Raw genomic sequence first — 6,524 nt, 5'->3', positions numbered from 1 at the left:
CATACTGCTTCTGTGATACATTGGGGAGGATGAGGTGGGTGGGTAGTGATGAGGAAATATCTGGATAAGAGGCTTCCCTCACATCATAGTTCACATCATAGTTCACATCATAGTTCTGAAAAGACTCAGCTCTGTGATTTGGGACAAACAACTTTATCTCTAACATCTTAATCTCTTAACTTACAAAGTGGTGATAAAAATCAGTGTATGGAGCATTGATATGTGCAATGCAAAATGAATAGCAGTGTTACGGGGCCACTGCAGGCTCTCAAAAAATGGTGGATACTTGCCTTCTGCGGTGATCTTGAGCCCCTTTAATTTCTTCTCTCTCCCAAGACACGGCTTCTTCTGTCTTAAAGTAAGTGTTGAGCAGAACGACATGAAGTGATTATCAGTCCTGTGGGAGGACTCCAAACACTTCTGTCTGTCCATTGTATTGGGTTGACCAAAACATTTTGTTCGTGTCTTTCCATAACATCCTCTAGGACAAAACCCAAATTTTTTTGCCAACCCAATATATTGGTATCAGAATCTCCAAGGAAAGCAAAAACATAATCAAGCATTGGGTGAAACAATGCTTCAACCCCATAAGACACATCCACAGTGGGCTTTGATCTCCCATGGCCAGGGAGTCTTTCCTGGCAGCTGACGCTGGGCAATTTACCTACATGCACTCCTCTCATGTAATGGTAAAGGGACTCCACTCCGTTCTTTCCTTGCTGAGGACAGATACAGCTGTGGGGTTGACCAGGTGCCCAAGGGCACACACACTCACATAAAATGAAGGAGCATGTGTTGAGGTTGAAACGGGAAGATATTTCTACACATGGAGTAAGTCTGGCACAGGCTGTGTTGGACTCTCTATCTCTTGGTAAGCAAGTATCATATTTCAGGTCGAAGACCCCTTCTGCAGTGGGGGATGCATGCTTGAGACTGCCTTTCCCAATATTAGGAATATTGTCACGGTAGGTCACGTGGAGGATATGTTCTTGGCCAGAAACACAGGAGGGTGATACTGTTTTCAACTCAGTGGAGCGGAAAGTAATAAGAGCTGGAATTCCTAGAGCTAGGGCCAAGTAGGGAAATTTGCTCCATATTTTTCTGTGCTCTATGGATTCTAAAGTAAACAGAGAACTTAATTAGATAATGATTTTTTTAAAAAGACTAAATTGTAATTCAATCCTCTCCTGAAAAATGTCACAGGTCGAAGAAAATAGTCTATACTATTTGAACCAATATGCTAAGAGCAACAATTGCATGTATTAAATTCACCATTTCAGAGATGAGGGGAAAGGAGAAGAGCCACTGAGTTCATATTCTATGAGTCATTCATTTCATGTTAATTTCATATATTTCATTTTATTCATTTTAGCCACCCTCCAAGTTGACTTCCAATGATCCTCACCTCTTGGTATTCACACCCTAATGTGGTCCCCTCCCACATTTTTGCACAGTTGGTCTGTGTGACCAATAAACCATTGCAGAGTGATAGATCATTTTGTCCTTATGAGATTAGATCATTAAAAGAGATTAGTTTCCATTTTGGGAGGCTGTGCTCTCCTCAGTCATCTACTCAGGCAGAACTCAGCTGGCACGCCACGAGGACATTCAGCCATCTGTGGAGTGGCCCCAGTAGAACTAATGTCTCTGGTCAACAGCCTCTGTGGAACCAAGGTCCACCACCACGTGGGCGACTTGGAAGTGGATTTTTCAGTCTCGGTCTAGTCTTGTCCCAGCAAACACCTTGATTATAACCTGTGAGAGACCCCAGATCAGAACCATCCGGCCAAGCTGTTCCTGGATGTTTTTTTTCTGTTACCAAATGCTTTATTGTTATCATCAGTTATCCGCAACATTAAACAAGGTGGGAGATGACAATGCTGGTTTATGTTAATGTTGGTGGTGGGATAACACTTCATCACTTACACATAACCAGTCAGTTTTATTACTTAACATATAATAAGTTCACACAAAGTCTAAATAAAGCCTTCCAAAAATCCACTGTATAATCCTTGATCAAAATACGAATGAAAAGAATTCAGACTTTCTTGTTCTTTTGATAATATGATCTGAGAAATGTGATTTTTATGGTTTAAAAAACAGACGAATTATTTATGGTTTACAAAATGGATGGATGTACCTTAATTATATGACCTTTTAGGGAAGGGTTACACATACTTTCCTTGGCTATCTATGAAGATTTCTTTATTTCAACCATGTCAGCATATATTCATGACTTCTATCAATTGCTTTCAAGAAGACACATGAGGATTTCAATAAACCTTAATTCTCAGACTGTGAGATGATGTTAATGGTTTTAAGATGCTGTTTTGGGACAATTTGTTATGTAGTTATAAATGACAAATTTGCTGAGGTTAGTAAAAATTTGATACTACAACCAAATACTCTGACCTGTAGAAGAAAAAATAATTACGTGCCAATTTTGTCTGCTCTGAACAAAGATGGAAACAGCTTAAACAAAACGCTCAACAAAATTCAGTAAGTTTTAAACAGCTCTCCTAAAACTGAAATGTGAATTCTTCAATAAAATTAGGAATGGAAATGGGGATTCCCCTTGGCAGTCCAGTGGTTAAGACTCTGAGCTTCCAGTGCAAGGGGCATAGGCTCAATCCCTGGTCGAGTAACTAAGATCCCACATGCTGCATGGCACAGTCAAAATATTAAAAAAAAAAGAAAAAAAAGGAAATGAAAGGATAGAAATTAATTCAAAAAAAGGAAAAAAACAAAACTTTGTAGCAAAACCTACATTAAGTTGAATTTTCAGAGGTATTGTCATTAAAGTCGTAAATAGAATGAGTCACCACTATTTTTCAACAGTGTATGAGATATACAAAAATATGCAATGAGATAAAGGAATAAAATGTGTAAGGATGAGAGAAGCTTATTGTTATTATTGGCAGACAGTACCATTTCCTACATAACAATTTAAGACTTTCAATATAATGGATGAAGTTTAATTTCATTGGAATTGTGGGGTATAAAGTTTATACAAAATTCTATGGCATTTCTCCACATTACCCAAAAGCAGTCAGAAATAATAAAAGTAGACATAAATAATCCCAAGAAGCAAACTCTACAATAATCCTAGGAACAAATCTACAAATTATGTCAGAACATCATGGATTAAAAGAAAAAAAAAAAAGAATTTTATTTGAAGATCTAAAATAAGAACTGAATAAATGGAGAATTAATGTTTGTGTTTGGAAAGACTCAATCAGGTAAAGATTGCAACTCTTTAAAAATGCATTTACAAATTCAATAAAACTGCAATAAAAACCCCAATACGATCTTTAAAAACAACTTGGCAAAGTTATCCTACAGTTCATATATTAGTATAAAGGTTGCAGAAGAGCCAAGAACATTTTTAAAAAGTACAAGAATGGAGGATAGTCATACCACATACCAAAATATTATTACCCCTCCCTTGTGAACTTCCCTCCCACCTCCCACCACATCCCACCCCTCTAGGTTGTCACAGACCACCATGTTTGAGTTCCCTGCCTCATACAGCAAATTCCCACTGGCTATCTATTTTACACACAGTAATGTACAGGTTAGTTATGTATAGGCATAGCTAGTAATATGTACATATTAGTTATGTATAGGCATAGTTCGTAATGTATAGGCATTCGGTCCCATCACTTCATGGCAAATAGATGGGGAAACAGTGGAAACAGTGACTGACTTTATTTTGGGGGGCTCCAAAATCACTGCAGGTGGTGAAATTAAAAGACACTGCAGCCATGAAAGTAAAAGACACTTACTCCTTGGAAGGAAAGTTTTGAACAACCTTGACAGCATATTAAAAAGCAGAGACATTACTTTGTCAACAAAGGCTTGTCTAGTCAAGACTATGGTTTTTCCAGTAGTCATGTATGGATGCGAGAGTTGGACTGTGAAGAAAGCTGAGGGCTGAAGAACTGATGCTTTTGAACTGTGGTGTTGGAGAAGACTCTTGAGAGTCCCTTGGACTGCAAGGAGATCCAACCAGTCCATTCTAAACGAGATCAGTCCTGGGTGTTCACTGGAAGGACTGATGTTGAAGCTGAAACTCCAATACTTTGGCCACCTGATGCAAAGAACCAACTCACTGGAAAAGACCCTGATGCTGGGAAAGATTGAGGGCAGGAGGAGAAGGGGACAACAGAGGATGAGATGGTTGGATGGCATCACCGACTCAATGGACATGGGTTTGGGTGGACTCCGGGAGTTGGTGATGCACAGGGAGGCCTGGCATGCTGCAGTTCATGGGGTCGCAAAGAGTCGGACACAACTGAGCGACTGAATTGAACTGAATGTATAGATTTCAACGTTACTTTCTCAATTCCTCCCTCCTTCTCTTTCCCTCGATGTGTCCACAAGTCTGTTGTTTTATGCCTGTGTCTCCGTTGCTGTCCTGCAAGTAGATTCATCAGTACCAATTTTTGTTTTTAAGTTCACACTGACAACTTTCATGGAGTTTAATAGTAATTTTTAACATAGAGTATTAGGCTTCTAGCTTCCCAGGTGGCTCAGTGGTAAAGAATCCACCTGGAGAAAAGAACCTGGAAGGTTACAGTTCACGGGGTCACAAAAGAGTTGGACATGACTGCACAGCTAAACAACATTAGGGTTCTACCCTAAGAGAAATAGAACAGGTAGGACCAGTAGGAGATATATATATATATATATATTTTTTTTTCATAGCAATATGTGTGTATGTATTTATTTATTGTTATGACAAGTTAGCTCATGCAGTTTTGGAGGCTAAGCCCCATAATCTGCCATCTGTAAAATGAAGACCCAAGAAAATCAGCGGTATAATGCAGTTTAGGTCTGAAGACCTAAGAGCTGATGGTGTAAATTTTACTCCAAGGGCAGGAGACAAAGAAGTGAGATGTCCCATCTCATGCAGCTGCTGCTGCTGCTAAGTCACCTCAGTCGTGTCCGACTCTGTGCGACCCCATAGACGGCAGCCCACCAGGCTCCCCTGTCCATGCTCCCCATGCATTTCCTTCTCCAGCGCATGAAAGTGAAAAGTGAAAGTGAAGTCACTCAGTCGTGTCCGACTCCTAGGGACCCCATGGACTGCAGCCCACCAGGCTCCTCCATCCATGGGATTTTCCAGGCACGAGTACTGGAGTGAGGTGCCATTGCCTTCTCCCGTCTCATGCAGAGAGGCAGGAAAAAGGTATAAATTCCTCCTCCCTTCACCTTTTGTCCTACTGGGCCCTCAAAAGTTTGGATGAGGCCCCACACACACTGAGGAGAGCAATTCACTTTACTGAGTGCACAGATGCAAATGCCAGTCTCATCTGGATACAACCCCACAGACACACCTAGAAATAATACTTAACCTGTGCATTCATGGCCAGTCAAGTCGACACATAAAATTAACCATTACAAGTCGACTGAGCATCCATACAGATCTCCTTAAACCATACTTAATCTTCAAGTAAAATAATGACAGGGTCATAATCCTGCCAGACAGGGTACAATTATCCTGTATAGAACCCAAAACACATTAACTTCATTCCCAGAAGAGGAAGTAAAGCCCTTGAGTGATATTTACTTTCCTCCTTCATATCCAGTAACTTAAACACTCTGATGTTAAAATTAACAATACATAAATACTACCATCAAGTCATCTTATGTTACATGATAAGGTAAAAAGAGACAAAAAAAAAGAAAATATAGAAAATACGCACACATGGGTTCATAGCAAAATGAGGAAATGTCAAGACTATTACAGGCCTCACATCTGTAACTGTTCACATCGTTGGAGCTGGTATTTACAGTTACTTTCTTCCACTGTCCTTCTGTAGCCCTTTGTTTTCATAAATCAATGACTTAATTGCAGAGTGAAATATATAATATTACCAAGTCTCTATGGGATCTCCTGTATTCCAGACATATGCTTCCACACCTTCAATGTAGAGCAGTAGTCCAATTTTCCCTGATAGTCATGATCAACCACTCCAGCCAACACCATAACCCTCTTCTTTACCTGTTGTTTTAGAGACATGAGGAACCCAAAGTAGTCAGATGGTAGTTTTATTTTATTTATTATTATTTTTTAAATTTTTGGTTGCACTGGGTCTTCATTGCTGTCAGGCCTTTCCCTGGTTGCAGCGAGCTGGGGCTACTCTTCACTGTGGTACATGGGCTTCTCATTGCGCTGGCTTCTCTTAATGCGGAGCACAGGCGCTGGGCCAGGGGCTCCAGTAGCTGCATCTCACACGCTCTGGAGCGTGGACTCAGTAGTTGCAGTACATGGGCTCAGCTGCTCTGCAGCACGTGGAACCCTCCCAGACCAGGAATCAAACCCGTATCCTCTACACCGGCAGGAGGATTCTTAACCACTGCACCACCAGGGAAGTCCTATTTTATTTATTTATTTTGGCTGCACCTGGATGGTAGTTTTATTTTATTTTTTTCCAGTATAAAATGAAACTTTATTTTTTTAATATAAATTTATTTATTTTAATTGGAGGCTAATTACTTTACAATATTGTATTGGTTTT

This window comes from Bison bison, unplaced genomic scaffold (assembly GCF_000754665.1).
Source record: "Bison bison bison isolate TAMUID 2011002044 unplaced genomic scaffold, Bison_UMD1.0 scf7180017853184, whole genome shotgun sequence".
Classification (NCBI taxonomy): Eukaryota; Metazoa; Chordata; class Mammalia; order Artiodactyla; family Bovidae; genus Bison; species Bison bison.
This window is presented reverse-complemented; position numbering follows the sequence as displayed.